This window comes from Idiotropiscis lumnitzeri, chromosome 7, assembly GCF_059441095.1.
Source record: "Idiotropiscis lumnitzeri isolate Australia: NSW breed Sydney's pygmy pipehorse chromosome 7, RoL_Ilum_1.0, whole genome shotgun sequence".
NCBI classification, from domain to species: Eukaryota; Metazoa; Chordata; class Actinopteri; order Syngnathiformes; family Syngnathidae; genus Idiotropiscis; species Idiotropiscis lumnitzeri.
Genome location: NC_142397.1, coordinates 2538920 through 2560538, shown reverse-complemented (window position 1 = coordinate 2560538; position 21619 = coordinate 2538920). Strand labels below are relative to the sequence as shown.

Sequence of the window (21619 nt, the reverse complement as noted above, 5' to 3'; positions counted from 1 at the left end):
CCTCAGCGGGTGTCAGATGTCGAAAAAAAAAAATAAAATAAAATAAAATTCCGGCGAAGCAACACTTTTAAACACAAAGAACGCCAAGCTTGTTCTGTAAGACTTAAATTTCCGTCCCTTGTGAACTTGGTCCTCTCGAAATTGCAACGTGACGAGAGTTCATCAAAATGACAGTCTGGTCGGCGTGGCAACTCCAACCTGAGTAGGAATTTTGAAAATCCGATGATGGGATGCGGAGGGAAAAAAAAGTCTTTAAAATGAACTTTTTATACGAAGGCGATCGCCAAGAGAAAATCGGGACCGAAAGTGACGCCAAATTGAAGTAAAACAGCAAAACTTGTCGCGAAACGATTTATTTTACGATTAATCGATTTTCGATGCAAATTCCCAAAACTGCCCTTCGTTTCAAATTGACAGTGCTGAAAAAAAATTAATTGGGATTCATTTACTGGTTTGGTCCTTAACGTGAGAAATCGAGGAAAAAAAATGAAGATCACTGATTTCCAAAGTAAAAGTTGACGGCTGCAAACGTCAAAACAGACGTTGTCAGCCGGTTTGCTTTCATGGAGTACAACAAATTTTTTGTGTTGAGAGGCCTCAGAAGATTTGGACAATTTTAAATTGAACAAGACGATAAATCGATTATGGAAAATAATTCTCGATAAATCACTGCACAACTTGGTATTTTTTTACATATCTCCTCGCTAACTCAGGTGCATTTACATTGATGAAAATGTTAATTTAGCTAATGTTCAAAAAAAAAAAAAATAATTAAAAAAAAATAAGAAAGAAGTTTAAATATGAATCTGATTGGCTGACAAGTTTAAGATATCCAACAATAATCTTGTATGGGTCAAAATTCTGAAGGGTTCTCCAAAACTGGCGCGTCAAAATAACTGCAACGTTAAAAAAAATGTAAATTAAATAGCACAAATGAATTCCGTGGTTTTTTTCAGTTTTTTTTTTTTAGAAAATTCCACAAAATTGTCAAATTGCTTTTTTTTTTTTTTTTTGCGAGACACGCAATGACGAAAAAAACTTCGCAACTTGGTTGTTGCTCATTTTCCAGTAAGCGAGTTGTAATTCAGTTTCCTCGTTGAAGGAGGCGCTCCAAGTGGCAAAGTAAAAAAGTCTCCTCTTGCAACTAGCTTCTTGGTTGAACCTCGTCAAACGTAAATAAAATTACAATTTCCAGTGCAGGATCACCCTCAAGATAAAAGCACACAAACTGTCTCACAAAAATAAATATGAAATATGAAATTGCAGCCTCGTCAGACTTTTTTTTTTTTCTGCCTCTTCACAGCAATCTCCTAGAGAATTCCTCAGAAGAACAAGACGTTATTTTTTTAAAAGACAAAGCTTTGCCTACCTTTGCTTTATTTAAAATGCACAAAAACACCTCCGGGGGTGTTAAATTGAAAAAAAAAAAGTAGACTTTCCGGTGAAGCGTCACTCTCAAACTGAAATTTCACAAGGCATAAACGCAATCTTGTACTTTATCACCTACGATTCGAGTCACACTCATTTGATGAGTTTGAGAACTTGCTCCGTTAACCGGAAAGCTGAAACGCATGCATGCTAAAAAAAAAAGGTAAACGCGCGTTTTACTTGTATGTGTGGTTCGAAAATGGACAACATCTCAAAGACAAGTTTTTTTGGGTTTTTTTCAAGGGCAAATGTAAAACGGTCCAAATAATCCCAAAAGTGCTGCTTCAAAAACGGCAGACTTTTTGGGTACGACTTCATGAGATTTTTTTGTGGGTCCCATTACCAAGTATTGCTGGCTTCTTGGGACTGATTTAACAATAAATAAATATGTTTAAAAAAAATTTAAATAAATAAATCCAAACTTCCTTTTCATGCTATGTTCAACAGCAAAGACCAAAACTCAAAAGTTTCTGTCTCGCGTTCAATTAAATTAAATACGCGTTAAATTTTGGTGGCAAATCCAAAATCTCGAGGATAAGTTTGTCTTTGAACTGTCTACAAAAATGGGGAAAAAGAAGTTTAAATAGTTGCGTCAAACCAAAATTGACAGCCACCCTGTGACTTTTTGGGCGTGACTTCTTGACTTTTTTTTGTGGGTCTGCTCTCAAAAAAAAAACAAAAAAACTCAGCAAGCGCTCTAAAATGTGCGTTACGGTTGTCGTTGGAAGGAGCGTTTCGGTTTGATTAAATGAGAAATCCTATTTAAGCAATTTCAACGGTCAAACAGACTGAGACAAACGAAGGCCCGGGCGGGCGGCTTTGCGTTTCTGCTGACCGGACGTCCATCCATCACGGCTCGGCGAGCGTCCCGCAAGAGTCTCCCGACGCAACTCATTGATTGGCATCTAATTAGGAAACAATTAGGCACATGAGCATGAGCGGGCCGAGCAAACGACCACGAGGCCTCTTGACGCTGCATCCTTCACCAGACTTCAACTTTTACGGTCTGTGCTGTCATCAAGGAGCTTTCAAAAGTTCAGGGGAGCAATTACAACGGAGAAATGTAACCGAGGATGCCCTCGTAATGCCGACGTCAATTAAACGTAAGTAGCATGTACACGAGGAGTCATTTGCACGAACAACGGGGCTGCGCTCCGAGACAAACAAGTTAACAAACTCGGTGTTGTCAAGTCAGCCATTTGAAGGAATTAAAATACAGACAGAAAAAGAAATGAGCCAGGTGGAAGTGAGTCATCAATTTGATCGCGGAACTTGGAGCATACCATAAGCGTTCTCATTTATGTCGGTGAATTTTGATCTGAGGTGCTTCCAACAAGTTAATATTAGGGTTTAAAAAATACAAATAAAAAATATAAAAAAATAAAACTAAAACTAAAAATGAAAATAAAAAAAATAGAATAATTTTAAAATTAAAAAAAATTATAAAAATAAAAAATAACTCAAATTAAATAATTTTAAAATAAAATAAAAATATAACAAATTAATCAATTTTCCTTTACATAGCCTGATATCGATTCCAAAAACCATTAATCGATACTTTTAATAACACCTTTTGCCTCATAAATTTACATAACTTCACACGAGATCCTGTCACTACGCGAGTAGCGTCTCAAAACAAAATGTCGGAAGCCGTGAGGCCATCGCCAACAAGCATGAAGGCGGATGTATTTCTTGTTTTGATCGGGTCATGTTAAATAAAACGTATGGAACTGCATTGGCTTCAATTCTGTAAATATTAAATAAATGAAAGTAAATATGAATATTTTTACTCATGCAACTAAATACAACAAGCAGTTTTTACGGATTACAGCATCGGTTCTTCTGAGAATGACTTTCATACTAAAGTCAAACTGGTACCGCGTGAAATCTTTGATTTAATCGAAAATCAAATCGGGCCCTTGTGTATCAAATCGTTTCGGGAAATGTAAATCAATGCCCGGCCTTGGTTAATATTTTGCCACCTCTACCTAAGAAAGTATGTAGCTGTGCTTTACAACATGTCCTACTTATGAACTTTGTTTTCTGTTTTGCAAACATATTGATTGAGGAAACATTTGTGCCAGCTTGTTCACATTGCCTTGGGCGGAAGCCAAAGTTGACCAACGTGCCAATTAAATACAAAAAGCAAAAGAACCCACTCACGCTGTAATACGGCAGCCTTCGCCACAGTTTTTTTTTTAAAGGGGCACCAGATTGTTTTATTCATAAAAACAAATTAAACAAATTGTACGATACCAAATACACAATACCATAATGTTGTTTCGCTTTTATTTTATTATTAAACTTCGGTATTCTTTGCAGTCTTAGAATACTTGGGGGGTGGGGTTGTAAAAGTTTCCTCTCTCTCTCTCAAAATTCAAATTATTCAATGAAAAAAAATGATTAGAGCTTTTTCAGCGTTTTTGAGAAAAATAAAAAAAATGACCATGAAATTATCAAGAAAGTGCTGAACATCAATGTAAATTCAATACATTGAGTGGGCGTAATATATATATATTTTTTTGAGAGGATCTGGAATGACATCCAGGTTGAACATGAGTTGGCGTATAAACTTCATTTACCTTTAGCAACTTTATCTTCCTTTGCAAGCTCAGCTGCCTTTGAAGTCTGAGCTGTCTCAGCATTCTGAGCATCTTTAGCTGCCTAACCAACCTGAAACGTATTAGCAGAGGTTCATCTATTTTTGCACTCGTATGACAGTCACAAACGCTAACGTGCAATCGTCGTGCACATCAACGTTAAGGGAGACTCTTTTACATTTTTCGGCTGCCGAGCGTCACTTCGAGCTCTTTTCCCACAAATCGAAAACGACTCATCAAAGCCGTCAAGACAGACAGACTCATTACGGCCTGGCAGATATTCGACGGGGATTTATGTTTGAGGAGGCATTTATCGGAGAAGACGGCGTTTGAATAGAATTGGGTAAATAGAAAAATATAATTTAAAGCGGGGTGACGTATCAAAAAAAAAAAAAAAGAAAAATCGATTAAGCAGAGTCAACATTCATTCGATGAGTCACAATTTGTAATTCTCTCAACTGCGCTCACGCGTCGGACTGTCCTATCAGATATGTTGATCTTTATGCTTTTAAAAAAAAAACAAAAAGCAACAGTTTGAATATTTAGAACGTAATCGTCCTGGCTTAAATCGTAACCTGGGCAATAAAAGATTTTGGGGCAATCGAAGCAATATTGGCATCTTTAGCTGCCAAACAGACCAACGTTGTGTTAGCTTTAGCATTGTTAGCCACACTCGCAACCGAAGCTGCCTTAGCATCCTTAGTCACCTTAACATCATTCGACGTCTTGGTAATCTTGGCTAGCTTGGTATTCTGCCCTACGTTAGCAGCGGGAGTCCCGTATTTCTTGCCGCCTTGGCAAACTTAGTCTGCTCATAAACCTGAGCTGTGCTAACATCTTTGGCAGGGCTTGGCATCCAAATTGCCTTAGCCACCTTATCCTTAGCTGTTTTAGCTAGGCTAACAAGCTTCGCAACCCGAGCAAATGTAGCTGTCTTGGCAATATTAGCCTCCTTAGCTGTGTAAACACCCTAACCCATCTAAGCATCTTAGCTCTTTGAGAAGCTGTCGTACATTAGCAACATTTTCTTTCTTAACCTTCTTAGCGGCTTGAGATGTCTTCTTGGCAGTCTTAGAAAGATGTCTTAGAATCCATAGCTGCCTTAGAAACATTAGCTTAGACGCATCTTTCATTTTCTTAGGAACATTAGCCGTCTTAGCATCTTTAGATGTCCTGGAAACCTTAGCTACATCTGCTGTCTTAGCATCCTTAACCACCTAATTAAACATTTCTGTATTAGCATAATAAACGTGTTGCACAAACAACAGGCGCGTTAGCAACACGCCTGAGCGTTTTTATCTGAGTATAGTTAGCTGCTTAGCTTCCTTGGCCACCGAAGCTGACATTGCTTCCCCGAGCGACATCCGAGCGCTTAGCAGCGTTAGCAACTTTAGCTGTGCTAGCATTCTAAGCTGTATAGATAGACCAAAACTCGTACAAGACTTAGCTTCAGTAGCATCCTTAGCTTCCTAAATAGCATCCTCCATCTTAGCACCCTTCAAGCCTGCCTCGGAAATGTTGCCGATATTTGCGACGTTTGTATTTTAGCATCACCTTAGCGCCTTTCGCTTGCTTAACCAGCTTATTAAAGCTTTTTCTGACATTTGTCAGGTAATTACTGCGCAATAAAACAAATATGCAAGTAAACAACAATTACAGACAAAAGCTCCTCCTCAGCTCCTGATTGTTTGTATTCTGCATTGTCAAAGTTTCACTATGTCGTCAAAAAAAAAGATCATTGTTGTGTTAAATACACCTCTTACACCAAATAGAAATAACGATCTCATAATGGGAGCTTACATTAAGCGACTGTTGCCGAAGCGGCGCCTTAATTGGATGCCTAATGGCTTTGCAATTGCGCCGAGCATCATCATCATCATCATCGTCACTTTTCTTTACTTTCCCAGATGACACCACTATAGAGTTGACGTTTGGTGTTTTTATTGGTCTTAAGGGTTCTTCAACTCTTCGGGTCTCGGGAGCCGAAACGCCGGAGAAGCTGGCGGGAAGCATTAGCGAGCTAAGCGGCCGACGAAAAGCTGGAGTTTTTTTTTTTTTTTTTTCACACATGAAGCATGTCAACATAAAATTCTGATTGGGACTCCATAAAGTCACAGACGCGCAATTGCACTTGTTCTTTTTTAGCACAGTGGTTCTCAAAAGAAATTATACTATTGATTAAACACTTTCATAATCAAATACTTGCCTATTTTGGTGGGGTAAAAAGTTCCAATTTTCCGAGAATGAAAATGTGTTTTGACAAGATAAAGTTGCAATATGATATTCAAATGAAAGTTTAATGATGGAAAAAATGTCAGATTTTTACAAGTGAACTCCATAAATTCATCTTTATGCAACTCATTCACTCCCATTGACGGATTTATACGTCAAAAAGTTTATTTCACCTATGCTGGCAGTGAATGAGTTAAACGAGACCATATTTGAGTTCACTATTTGCCAAATAATGCCCCTTTTGTTCTGAAAAAAAATAAATTGAATAAAATGCGCCTTGACCCCAATTTGAGAACAATGTGTCTGCAGGTGACTCCAACTGAAATCATAGATGCACTTGAACACATTCCATTTTGGGGCATAAACTGCAGCCATGCTGCTGGCGGCCCACGGTTCAGACACCCTGCCAAGACAAACAAAAAAAAAAAACGAGAACTGAGCCAGCTTTGGAAAAACTACAAAAAAAAATATATAATAAAAAGTCTCTGTGACCGCGCGGCTTACCTGCTTTAAATCGATACAAAAAAAAAAAGAATTGCGCTAATGTATGGCATGGTGGGACACAAATGGTCTTTTTATAGACGGCGCAGGAAATGGAAAAGATATTTGTGTTGTAATGAAAGAACATGACCACACGAGACGGCACGCTTCCATTTAGGGGCCGACCTGCAACGTTGTTATCGCCACTTAAAAGCCGGCGTCCATTACTCAGACGCTGAGTGTCGAGCAAATTACGGCGGGGATGCTTTGCGCACGACCGGGAAGCTAACACAAGCTCGTTAACGGACTCGCATGACACACGACTGTTTGAACACGTTGTAGAGCGTCTTGGCATCGTTAAAGCGCTTGCCGTTTTTAGCCGTCTTCCGTGACAAACAACGCATCGACGGCATCAGCAGGCCAGCAGGTGGCAGCAGAGGTTCAAAAGGCAGTGTTAGCCACACTTTTAAAACGCTTTTGGACTTTTGTCAGACTTGAAAAAATATCCTTTATTAAAAATGGGGAAGTGGGGGTTGCATTTCCTCCCCCATCAGTTTGGCCTCGGTCACGGCCATCCATCCCGTCTGCTGTCATCCTCCCAACCGGAGGGACGGCACACCTCGCAATCAATCTGAAGGACGCCATATGTTTACACTTTACGATGACGAACTGCTATGACGGATAATTTCGGCAAACCTGTAGGTGGCGGTAGTGGTTCCAAAAGCAGTGTTGGCTCCACATTCATTTATTTGTTTTTTTAACTGCGCCGAGTTTGGATTTTGTCCGAGTATTTTTGTCTCGTAATATATAACACTTTTTTGGTGTCTTTTTTGTGTAACAAATTAGTAATTTTTGGCATTAAATATTTTTGTTATTTGGATAATTTTGTGTAATTGGTATTTTTTGTCTAATGTTTTTATTTAATAATTATGCATTTTGTTTGTCAAATTTATTTTTTCATGGTTGTTCTTTTGCATTTTTTGTTTTTACACATTTTTTACCAATATTTGTGGGTATATAATCACTTTTGGCAAATATATGTGTATGTTTGTAATTTTTCATCAACTTTTCAATTTTTTTTTTACATTTGCTATTGTATATTTTTTGCTCTATTTTAATCAGAAATTTTAAAACATTTTTCTTAATTAATATGTTCTCGTATATCAGTCACCATCCAGTATTTGTGTATTTTTATCTGATGTTTATATTTGTTCTTTTATTTTCCTTCCCTTTCATTCTTGAAACAGATTCTCCATGAATGTTTTTCAACTGCTCTGACTCACTAAACAAACATTTTCCATTAGCTCCTTCCTGGTCGTTAGTCGGCTTGTCCACGGAATCATTAGTGCTGATGTAGTGTGGCATCATTAACCCCCCCCCCCCTTTTCCCTCGCCATGTATCTCGCCGCCCCAGCCCCCATCATGCCCCATTCAAGCCTCCTGGCGGGAGTCGTCATTGTTCAAGGATGAAAAGTGAACACTGTTGTGCGCTCACCTCAGCCTGAAGGCATGCGACGACTATTTTAAGCATCTCCTGGCCGACAAAAGTGCCTGGAACTAACATGGTGGTGGCCTGCATACACGTGTGCTGTTTGAAATGGACCTTGCTGGATCGCTAGCACAACTCCTGTTACTTTCATACAATAGTGCCACAAATTGTGGCTGACAATCAGAATTAAGTTAATTAATTAGCATTCAAGCCATCTATGTGACATCTTGCCCGACTTCAGCAGCCCTTACAGTGTTAGCAATGTTAGCTGGCTCACAAGCTAACCATCCTAGCCAACCGAAGCTATCTTTATAACTTTAGCTACATTGGTGTCATTCATCATCTTATCAATGTAGCTATCTAAGCAAAATTAGCAGCCTAAACTGTTGTAAGCTAATACGTTTTTGCAAAGATACTTTGTATTTTTATCTTAGCTACTTGAACATTCTAACTAAAATGTTAGTCAACCATAGCTGCCACTTTAGCACCTTGGATTCCTTAGCAATCTTAGCATCTTTGGCTGTCGAAGAAATCGTAGAATTAGAACACTCAGGTTGGGAAGACAGATAAGAATCTCGTTTAACAACTTTAGCTTTCTAAGCCTAAAACTAAGTCAACAATAGTGATTTAAACAGCCTTAGCTAGCTAACCGGCTTCGCCAACCATTGCTGTCTGGGTCACTTTAGCCACCTACGGTATCTTAAGACGTCAGAACATCCTTAGCTATCTAGTCACGTTAGCTGTCTCGCAAGCCTTTGCTGTCTTAGCATTCTAACCGGCTAAGCCAACCATAGTCGTCAGGATTTCTTTAGCTACCTAGGCATCCTAAGCTGTCAGAAAATCCTTAGCTATCTTAGAGACGTTGGCTGCCGCAGAAATCTTTGTTGTCTTAGCATTCTGCGCATCCTTAGCATTCTAGCCATCTTTGCCAACCCAAGCAAGCGATTCCATAACTTTTAACCACCTTGGTTTCCTTTACTGTTGTGGGATCCTAAACTGTCTTAAAAACCACAGCTGAATCAGAAAGTTTAGATATCACAGCATGTTTTTTTTTTTTGGCATCCTTAGCCACCTTAGCTGTCTCAGTAACCTTAGCTGCTTCACAAACCTCTGCTGCTTTAGCATTCTGAACATAATTTACTGCCTTAGCCTTTTAGCCATCTTAGCTAACTGTAGCTCCCTTAAGTCACTTTAGCCACCTTAGGTGTCACAGCATCCTTAGCTAACTTATTATAGGCGAATAAAACCTCAGTTGTGTTAACATTCTTGGCATCCTAATCTGCCTTTAATGAGCTTCACCAACCAGAGCTATTTATATATGTTGCTATTATTTAGCATCCTTAACAAATTCAGCAACCTTAGCTCACTCGGACATTTTATCTGCGTTAGCATCAGTAGCCTTAGCCGTAGCCTAAAGGAAGGAAAATAAACAATGGCGTTGGAGCACAATTATCAGCTTTTTACTCTGCCTCCTCTGGTGGATAAACACAATGACATGCATAAATACTAGTCCACATTCCAAAGGCCCACCTGACCTACCACCACGATCAGTAATGAAGGCAGGGGGCTCAAAGAAGACAAAAGTTTACTTTTGCTGGTTAAGAGACACTGCGGGCCACTCATTAGGCCCCCACGGAACAAAGAAACCCCGGCTGCCGGCCTGCCCGCCCGCCAATCCGCCTTTATCCCGTCATTCCTGGAGAATGAGACGGCCGCCTTTTGATTTCTTCTTTTTTTTTTTTTTTGTTGGCGCACCTTCGTCAAAGTGCTATTTATGCCCTGGCTGCTTTTCCATTTCAGTCACTTTGTGCAAAGAGTTTGTTTGCACGTCTGTGGAATGTAAAACACACGGCGCCGAGCGAGACGCCGGCAGTGCTGCCAAGTCCTTCGCCGTATTTAATTCACAGCACACGGGTATAAACTTCAGCCGCCTTTTTTTTTTTTTTCTTTTTTTAACGCTCCTACGTACGAGAAGGCGGCTCATTTAAGACGGGAGCGTTGAATAAATCACCAAACGGAGACGCTGATCGTGCATTTTTTTTTTTTTTGCATTGTTCCTGTGATAAAAGTGCAAATGTGAATTCAACCTGGTGGCACGAAGAGAAATACAGAAGTAAGAGCTATGCCAGAGCACAAATTAAAAGAAAAAAAAAGGGGGGTAATCCAATTTTCCAATGACTAATTCCCTCTGTGCCAATGAATAGAAATGTAGGCGCCTTCAGGGTACAGTAAATGAGGCTTTATTAAGGCCAAAGCAGCAATAAAGCAGCGTTCAAAGACATCGACTCTCTCTCAACAGCAACCATTAACATTTTCTTTCATTCTTATAAACTGCTTTATTATTAGATTAAGTGATCAGGGGTCCTTATTAGGGATGATACCATAATTACGGTTACCACCGGCGTATGAAGCGTCGCTGGAAGTCGGAACTGTAGTTGTCATTTGGAGTTTTCAATCCAATAAGACAAAAACTATGGAAGAAGAGTTTTTCTTTTTTTTTTTTTGAGCAATAGTTGGATCTTTTGTATTTTTATTTATTTCCTAATATTTCCTTAATGTTGCTGTCTAATATGTGTGGATTTTTCATTCAAATTTCTTTCTATGTTTGGACAGTTTCTAAAATTTGTGTATTTTTTGTTTGATATTTTTTTTTTATTGTCGGATAATATTTTCAGTCATTGTCCTTTATTTTGGCCTCAAATTGATAATTTATTTATGTTTGACTCAACTTGAAACTGTCGCTGTTCTGCTGTTCTTCTGGTGTTTATTTTGTATGTGTTTTAATTTGTGTTCTAATTACGTGACACCATATGGAAAGCGCTCCAGCTGTTGTGAAAGGCGCTAGAGAATAAAGTAGGATTGGATTGTTTGATTAATGGAACGTAAGGCAAGTCATTGTATTTTTATCATTTAGTATTCTTGTATTTCCTGATGTTTTTGTAATTTTTTTATTTTTTTTATTATTATTTTCAAAAGTTTTGCCAAATGTTTATGTAGTTTTCTTTCAAAATTTTCCTTTAAAAAAAACTCAATATATTGTTATTGCGCCATATTTTGTATTTTTCCACATACCTTTCATCTCATTTTGTATTTTTTGCTTGTGTATTTTTCAAATAAATACTTAGTTTTTGTTATATTTTTTGCAATTTTTTTGGTTAAATTTTTTATTTTAGATTTTCCTAATATTTTGTGATTTTTGCATAATATTTCTGAAATATTGTCAAATATTTTGTCCACAATTCATCTTTTTTTGTGTGTATTTTTAACACATTTCAAACCATTCATTTCCCATCACGCATCTGTGTATTTTGTGCTGGTGTATTTCCCATCAAATATAAATGAGTGTTTGATTGAATGCCATGTAATGACGTGAAAATGAAAAGACCTCGAAATGTATTCATGTTTCATCCCTAATCATAAATATGACTATTAATTCTGTCATTTGCCAAGCTGGCTAAAAACAGGTGTCGTTAGAGTCAACACTGGATATTAATAGAGGTGCAGCGTGTGCATGAATAACTAACTAGCAGGCAACGTGCCAGTAGATTTCACCCTTGGTGAAATGACTCCTCATATTTGCAGAGAATCGAGTGTCTCATCACAAGAGGGAGTACGCGCTGGGCAGGAGGTTAAGAAGTTCTCGCATCTTAAGGTGAAATCGAGCTCCATCGACTCGACAAAGACAAGCCAATTTATTACGGGGCGACGGAATACAATTAAAAACACACGGCAATTAAGCGTGACCCCCGAGATCGAACGTGTTTCGGAGTAACGAGCCGCGTTCTCTTCATAGGTGAAAGGACAAATGCAAACTTTGACGAGGTCATTTCAATTATTTCCAGACTTAACGGCGACACAAAAGCATCATTTTTCGACCACCGAGAAATCGTACCTTTAACAAGGGCCTCGCCGCGTCGCCATGGCAACCACACCATTTACACTCCTCAACGACTATGTTTAATCGTCTTGCGAGCTATTCAATGTCTGATAAAACGTGACAGCCCCACCAAGAACGTTTTGCTCCAACCTGAACGAAAACTGAATTAAAAGTGATGTTAATGAGCGAGTACGTCTCGTCGCGCCGCTCCCGCACCAACTTAATCAATTATCACTCGTCTGTGATTTAATTAATCACGAACACTTTGGACAGAAGCAGGCATCCGTAATATCGGAATATTGGACGTAATGTGGAGATAGCAAATTGGGCCCTAGTTGAACTTAATCAAGTAAAATAATTAAAAAAAAAAAGATCATTATCGAGCAGGCTTACACGACGGATCCTTTTCATTGACGCTTCGATAAGAGCTAATGACACAACACAATGCTACCGTCAATTAAAATGCACGCAGAAATGTGTCGTGTTTTAAATTTGAAGTCTTACAATCATCTGCGAGCTTAATTCGAAACACACAATGCAAAACGCGCCGAGGAGCTAGCAAAAGTAGCATTGCTGTTGCGGTGCTTAGAAACCTTTCAACAAGTGATATTTGAAAACAACCAATAGCAACAAATACATGCACAGAAAACACACATTTTGCTCTCAAGAAAAAAGACAAATAAATGGATTTACTAAGACTTTTTTTTAGGATGGGACAGATGTCATGTAGTTCCCACATTGAAGTTAGCTTAGTATGTTGTGTAGCTTAGCCTCAAGCTAGCAGATGTTACGTGTGCGGCGTGTGTTTTTGTATCAGGAAAAAGCCCACCGATAAAACTGTTACTATCCACACCTAAAAAAAACCAAAAACAAAAACATTTGTACTGCTTTCCTAAAACAAAAAGATGCCAGATATTAAGTTACAATTTTTTTTTGGTTACTGTTGCACTTTTGTACAAAAAAGGTCAAACTAGTTGCACTTCCTAAAAACAAAATAATCCAATTCAATTCAAATGGAACAAATTGACACCATTTTGGTTCATTTTGATGTCTAAAAAAAAAAAAATAAATCTTTCAATGTCTTGATTCAAAAAAAGAAGAAAAAATCCAACTCCGCGGTGGTCCGATGATTAGGGCTAGCCTCCCTATCTCGCGACGAGCAGCAAGAGTGTGTATTGCTTCTCCTCAAAGCCACATCAATATAACGACGAGTGGGGATAATTAGCTGGATCTTCTGCGGCTTTTTGGAAAAGAGCATCAGGATTAGGCTGATCATCCCCTCTCGCATCGTCCCACATCAGGCACCGGGCAGCGGAGGGAGAGCTAAGCCCCGCCCCCCACGGGCCCCCCGGATTCAGCGATGCCCGTTACGACGATCCGACAAACTGGCAGGAGGCGGGTGTGCGTCCACGCTGATAACAGCCCAAAATTGTCCACAAGGGCTTCTAAAAGCCTGCAAATTAGCCCGCAAATGATCCCGAGAAGCTCGGCTCAACTAAATCACCTCACAAGAAACGAAACACTGTGGCTGAGAGCGTTTGGGAACCCACGAGTGATTTGCATCATCGCGCTTCCGTGGTGGGGAGCAGCAAATAATTTGCTTTCTGCATTTAAGTTGACTTCTCACTTTCTTAACTGGAGTATTCGAGCAGGCATCATTTAGACAAAAATAGAGCTATGGCGTCGAGTCCGCATAAGAAAAGAGCAAAGTAAATACATGATGCAGGTGCCATTTAATGATTTGATTTCTGAAAGGGGGTAAAAATCCAAACCTGGAAAAAGTAAACTGACCTCTGAAACGAATGAAACTGAAACTAACTGTTCACGGCTGCCTAACTAAAATCAAGCCGGCTTTTCACATCACTCTCCTCTGCGGGATTGACTTTAGCGCCGTCATAGTGAATCTGCTTGTTTTACGCCGTCACTCAAAATCACTGAGTCCAGGCTCACTTGATTATTTTATTTTATTTATTTTTTTTTTTAGTCTTTTGTGGTCATTGTCTGTGCTGCATAAGCCAAGACTGAATGATCTTGATGTTGCAACCTGAAGGAGATTTGCATGTGAGGATTTTTTTCTTTTTTTTTTTTTGCAGACAGCAAATTTCATTGCTCCATCAAAGCAAGTCAACCAGGTCCTGAAGTACCAAAGCAGCCCCAGATCACGACACGGCAACCACCACGTTTGACTGAAGCCATGATGTTGTTTTGATCAAATGCGCTTATTTTTTTCCTCAGCTGGATCTTCCACACACCTTTTAAAATGTTCAATTTCTGTCACGGCAGCCCACAGATATTTTCTCCAAATATCTTAGGGATCAGCAATACGCTTCTTGACAAATACTAGACAAGCCTCTGTGCTCTTTTTTTTTTTTTGTCAGCTGTGATTTTTCGCTTTGTAACTCTCGCATGGATGACATATTTGGCCATTTTCTTATTGTCGAGTCATGAAAAGTGACCTTAGCTGAGGTCAGTGTGGCCTGCAGTCCTTTGGATGCCGTTCCGGCTTCTTTTTTGTGATGAGGCGACTCAGAGGAGGGGTCGCCATTCTTCTCCATTTGTGGATAATGGCTCTGAGTCCCAAAAGTCTTGGGAATAGCCTTGTAACATTTTCCAGATTGACAGATGTCAGTGTCTTCATTCCTACGTTTCTTTAAATCGGAGCACGATGCGTTCATTTTTTTTTTTTTTTTTTTTAGATCTTTGAACCGACTTCACTTCACCAATTTCTGCAGCTGCATGACTTTTTTTCTTTTTTCCAAAAGGCCAAGTAGGTTTGAATCTAAATGGACTCATTTCCAAGCACGCCCTCTCACACACACGCGAGCGCACGATGGCTGACATCAGATGTGACTCGTCATCAGCAATATCACGTAACACGTCGAGAATTACGAGCTGCGGCTCAGATCAATAGCGAAACGCTGCAGGCGGTGGCGTCAAGCAAAAAGAATCACCTCACATTGTCCTATAAATATAAAAAGTATGCAATCACATCTCCGAGATATGGACTCCATGTTAGAATGCTTCAGTTACAAAAAATACCAACCTTGCACAAACCCAGTTTTTATGGCGGCCACAAAGTGATAGTGCATTAAAAAGTATGCAAAGCAGAAGAAAGGCAACGCTGGTTAATATTTAATATGTTTTGAGGGACGATAAAAGCAAGTAAGCTGGAAACAACGCTGATGTTATTATCTGTTGGAATGGAAAAAAAAAATCTTGACTCATACTAAATCTTATGAGATGTCGGTGCACCTAATATTGTGACGATAAAAATAACAAAAATCAAAGAGTTTCCATCGCTTTTGCCGTCACAACTGATGTACGTTCCAATCATTGTGTGAGGCTTTCTTTTTCTTGCCAGGACGTGCGACCTATCCCCTCGCAGACTGTCACTGCCGTGCCGCTTTCAAAGACGAGCGAGCTCAACCTCAATCTGTTCAACAGATCAACGCTTTAGCGAGTCTTTCAGCGTACAATCAGATACACGCGCAAGGTGAAAAACTCACCGGGGAAGGATCGAGATTTATTTGTATTTTTTTCAGAGTAGACATATTATGCATTCCTCCTGCTCACATTTTTTCAATCAAGAATTACCGGATACGTTACACAACCTGTCTGGTCTTGCTGAAATGTTTTCACTCAGTGACTTAATGACTCACAATCACAAATTCAATAACTAATCTACTAGCCAATTAAATGGATAACCAACCAGAACCAGGCAAACAAATAAATGACAACTGACCAGCTGACAAATATGCAAACTAACCAACTAAGTAAATAACTTTCGACCTGAATAAATATACTGTTGTGAATTCCTCATTCCTGCTTTGTTGATACAGGCATTGGTTTGCTTGTTTCATTTGTGTGTTTAACATCAGGCATGTTTTCGGGCAGCTAATGGGTCCTTGTATTTACGTTAATTTATGTCGGGCATATTGTTGGACAGCTAAAGGGTCCTAAAAGACGTATCGAGATTATTAGCCGTTAGCGGCGGTTGCGCGCAGTTGTGTTTTCCGTCGTCGTGTCTGCGCTCGGATTGAGTGAGTTATTGGGCTCTGTGGAATGGATCGAAGTGTTATTAAAGCAACGTTGTTCTCTACCCCTGTGTCCGGTCACGCTCTTTGATTCGAGTGACTGTTTGGATGAGCCGCTCCCGTGAATGCGCCTGAATTCACATACAGTCCCAGCTCTCCGCAACATATACTAACTAGCCAACTACCAGACAAAAGTTCATCCAATCATGTCGAAATTCAGCCGAAGCCAAGATGTTCTTATGCACATTTTTATAAATGGGCAGCACTCAAAAGATTGACTTGGTTGTTTAATTTCAAACTCCGTGGGTGGGCATGCTTTCTCGAGAGCAAACTCTTTGCATGCAAATAATAGAGTCCATTTTTCATAATATGCCCCATTCTTAGTCTAGGGATAACCATTTTGGATTAATTACGGACACTTGTTTTAGATGGCTAATGAGGCAGTCGCTTTAACAAGCTCTCCGAGAGTTGGCCTGTTTTGCGTGACTGATGACAAACGTAATTAGTGTTCAATCGCTATTTCATGTTTGCGCCGCCTGCCTCTCATTGACTTCCTTATTCTTTTAGTTCCATTCCATCCAAAATATTGTCCAGTGGGACATACACAATAAAGTTACCTTGCAACAGGATGGCCGCTTTTTTTTTTTGTCACACATCAATAGCTGTCATGGTAATGCAATTCTTTTGCTTTTAATGCTAAAAAAAAAGAATCCTGTCCAATCAATCAACTGAAGCCCATCCTACCCAAAAATGTATCAACCAAAGCAGCAGAATGTGCCAATTGGATTTTGAAATCCAATCAGATTGAGACTACAGTGTCTTGTAACAAGGAGGAGGAGAGAGTGTCTTGTTGCCCGGGCGACCCCGGATTACCGACTTTACTTTAGCTTCCATAATGCTAGCGGCCCAGCCAGGACAAAAGCCTCCCGTGATGTGTCGGCTCAGAGCGCTGTGCGGTGCGCTTGCAAAACGCTGACGTGATCAGACGGGTTTATTTTTAGCCATGTTATTCGAATAAATAAATGATGCCACATGTTTATTTCAAAGCGAGTTCTGCTAGCGAGTTAACATGTACGCTCTTTGATGTCTTGATCTGTTAACAAATTCACATTTGCCGCTGCAATTAAAGCTTATTACACTTGAGAACTCGTCTACCAACAAACTAATTGGCTAAACAAATGACACAAGCCAACTAGCCAACAATCTATACTGAGAAATAGTCAACTAACTGACTATCTAGCCGACTGACTAGTCAATAATCGACAAAGTAACCATCAAACCGACTATCAAATTATCCAATTGTGAAACCGACTAAATGATTTAGTAACCCAAGAACTTGATTATATGTCTAGCTAAAACCAACTAACCGAAACACTGACTAATGAATTGATTAACTTTTTAGGTGACTGACTAGTTGACTAATCCACTGCTCACAGCACCTCGTCGCCACCGTGGGGGTGCGCAAGCCGACAGATTGCTTTAGCGACTCCTGGGCTAGCATCTGCTAGCATTTAGCTTTACACCGTGTCGATATGGCGACAACGCTAATCTGCATCCAACAACACTGTTGCTCAGTTTAGCTTTTGGATCTGACATAATTCTACCATTCTACAAAGTCAGGCTGTCGCTCTCAACCTAAGAAAATGGCGGAGCGAGGCGAGGCACTATTTGGATGAAAGAAGGATTCGCCAAGAACCTAACTTGTTTGGTAATTTGTGTGTAAAAAAAAAAAAAAAAAAACTTGTTGAAAGAGATAAAAGTCTCGCCGAGAGGCTGTGGAACCACATAAACGCAAATCCTCCAAGCGTTTCTTTTTTGGGGGGTTGGCCTGGAACGACGCCTAAAGGCATGATGATGATTTCCCACAAGACGGCACAATCATCAACAATTGCTTTCGTAAAGAGCGCAGAGAAGCGTGTGCGTCTACACGGAGCGCATGCCGCTCAAGAGTCGACGCGCACAAAGTCGACCTTCGCTGAGTCCAAAACAATTGGATTGAAAAACACAAACATGGCTGACTGCAATGGTTCCTTCCAGTCCTGCAGGTGGCAGTGATGCGCTTTACTAATTGGAACGTCACAGTTCCCGCGGAGAATAATGAAAGAAATAACAGAAATGGAGAATAAAAGTAAAAAAAACATTTCTTGTTCTTCACATTTATGGTCTTTAGAAAACTTTAATTGCTTCTTGGAACTAACAAACAACTAAGCGATTAGTGGAGAAGTTAAGTTAAAAATTGTCGAAAACATCTTCCATGCACCCCACAAGTCTAAACGGGGTACCACACATATTTGACCAACTGTGGAGCAAAACTACTGCAGCGACAGGGTCAGCTTTTTTTTTTTTTTTTTTTAGATGTATCCGAGCATGGCGATGACAAATCATGCCGACAATCATCTGGCAGGTAGCAAGCGAGCGAGTGATGCAAAACGTTGTTAGCGACGGGCCAAGGCTGCGCGTCCCGCACGCATGTGGGTCATGGCTAACAAAGCCAGCGGCGGCTCTTTTAAGTTACAGTAAGGCGCCCGCCTTGATGTTCTGCCTCCGCGGGGGCCTCGCTGTGACTCAGCAGGCGCTGGCTGCTCCAAGTGTCCTCACGGGGCTCACTTGGGAAAGGAAGCATGATGGGAAACACGCACGCACGCACGCACGCACACACACTCGAACAGCAGCCAGGCTCTTATGCGCATGGAGTACAGCCTGACTCACGAAAACAATGGCCTCCTTTTTTTGAACATACATTACATTTGCAAGTCAATTTGCTTGTAGGTCGGTAGGGAGATCGTTTTTATCTTTTAAGCGAGCTAGCTAACTAGCAAGCTACGTAGTTAACTCATTAACTGCCAATGACGGCTTAACACGTCAAATCTCTTTTTTTTTTTAATCCAAAAATATCCTTTTCTTTTATTTATTTATTTTTTTTTAACTCGGCTGGTCGTGAATGAGATAATTAGACCGAAGGATGGCGTGTGAGACGAACAGACAGATGATTAACTCATTTAATGCCAGAAATTTTCACTAGAGGAAACCCCTCAATTCCTGCGTTTTTCTGGATTTTGACTGATGTTGCGAGGCCAACAGAATACTGTGTTTTAATGCGATAAAAACACGGAGTTATGACGCAAAAAAAAAAAAAAAAGGCTAAGACGTACAAATACGTCTTTGGGAGGCAGGGACTACATTTTTGAAAACGTATGTCTTATAGATTGAATGAAATAAATATCTTCTGCATTCTCAGAGTCGTCGACAGTCCAAGGGGGACGTTGTGAGGAATACGCTCGCAAGCAGCGACTTTGCTTATTTGCATGCATTAAGCGACGGGTCAAGCGAGTCACATGGGGGAAAAAAAAGGGGGGGGGGCATCGGGGGTGAGGGGGGGTGGATGCCCGTCGGCTGGAATACATTAAAAAAGCCAAGTAAATGCTTTGTTGGTTTAAAGACGTTGGCGCGCACGCGAGGAGCGGGCCTACTTGATGGATTTTAATTAACTTGCCATATAGAAATTGGACGCTATCTGGCTTAGCGGAATTAAATGAACGGCGAACGCCCGTGAAATAAAAAGTCATCTCGGAATCATGACGGGACGGCGCGTGCATGACGCTGCAAGCCGGGGCGCCGCGGTGCCAAGCGCTTCTCTTTAATTATGTACAACGGAGGCACAATGTGGAGGCCCACACGCTCTCCTCCGGCTCGAGTCACCCACTCCAATGGATTCTCCCTCCCGCGGACATTTCCGTCACGCGCAAAATACATCAGCACATGGAAATGTAAAACTATTTGCGAGGTTCTCTGCAAGGCTGCGTCGGGGTAATTAGAATCTCGCCGCCGGGCGCTACAACGAGCTTGGTTCTCTGCCGCCGAGGTGTCCTGGGAAGGCCAATCCAAATCTGTCAGATCATATTCAGACATATTCCAAAGCGGAAAATGAGCGTTTTTCAAGGTAAATATGACAAACATATTTGGTGACTTGAAAGTGAGCGCAAGATAGCAGAACAATTCGATTGAGATTTGCGGAAATGGAAACGGGTTTTTCTGGGAGCGGCTCGTTGACGCTGGCGCTCACGAATGACAAGAAACATTTTCAGCGAATTGCGTAGCCGTATGCGAAAATCATTTGCTTTGATTTGTTTCTATGAACGTCTGTCAAAATATAGGTGGCGCTAATAAAAGAATGGAATCACTTTACTAAAACCAAAAAGATTCAGACGTGTGGCCGTACCTGATTGGCTACCACTGACCTGAAATGAATACAAAATAGTGCTTGTTTGGCATCGTCAGAAATGCCTCAAAAGCTTTCTGGATTTTGACATTTTTCTAGAAAAATAATTAAAAAAAATGAATCCAGCAGAAATTATAGGTGAGGAGGAGAAATCTAGTGGATGTCGTAAATAGTTCATGATGGCAACATTGCCTGAGGGCGGAGTAGAAACTTCTGAACCACAGGTGTCAAACTCAAGGCCCGGGGGCCACATGTGGCCCTCAACTTCATTCTCTGAGGCCCACGCAGGGGAAAAAAAATCACATGCGTCAACTTCTTATTTCTCGCATATTTTCGTCACTTTAAACAACATCGAGATATGAGATATCGCCATTTTTTGGTTACCAATCGTCCACTTTTTAAAAATAGATAGTTGAACAAACAATTATGGACTGGCTTCAAAACTGACAATTTGTAATAACAAAAGATGATCATTTATATTGGTTCACAGTCAAAACGGCCCTTTGAGGGAAACCAGAACGACGATGAGGCCCGACCACCAAACTGACTTTGACGCCCTGTTCTAAAAGGTTCTACCAGGAAGGTAACCAAGGTTGTACACCAGCTCGACCGACACTGAAGCTGACCCGATCGAGGCAGTGCAAATTTCAGAAATAAATATGATGTGATCACATTCTTGCGTTTTTAATATTTAATTATATTTTGAGTTTTATCCACTTAAATGGATCAATCGACATTGATCTTTTTACCGCTCTGGGCACAGTTTTGCTAGTCCTGTCATAAGGAATGGATTGAACAAGATATTAAAAAACAAATAAATAAATAAACTGTGAAATGGAAGCTGTTCAGTTGGATTTTTTTACACTCCAAAAAAAACAAAAACAGCAGTAATATTTTCTGAAAGGCTTCAAAAACAAAGAGGAAAAATCAAAAATCGTCTTGCAACGTATCGTAGCATATCGTGAAGAGACGCCGGCTAGCGTCGTTTTTGGCAGGGCCACCGCCCAAAACGGGAAACAGGACCGTGTAAACCTCAATCATCGAGTTTGTGGAGGACATTTTCTCAAAAATGACCTCTGAGTAAATTCAGTCAAACACAACGGCTAGCTAGCATGCTAGCTAATGTCAGCACTACATTGCGCTCTACTTTCGCTCATCTGAGCAACAGAAAAATCAACTCATGCGCCAGTTCCTCGATGATGATCATGTTAACGATATCGGAGGTTCCACCACGTCGAGTTTTGACTCAACTTAGCAGCC

At 40.3% G+C, this 21619-nt stretch overlaps 1 protein-coding gene across 11 annotated transcripts in view; it reads right to left on the bottom strand.

Annotated features, from left to right (window-relative positions):
• tenm4 (teneurin transmembrane protein 4) overlaps positions 1-21619 on the bottom strand; it is a 152224-nt gene that overhangs the window by 104386 nt on the left and 26219 nt on the right. The window lies entirely within an intron of this gene.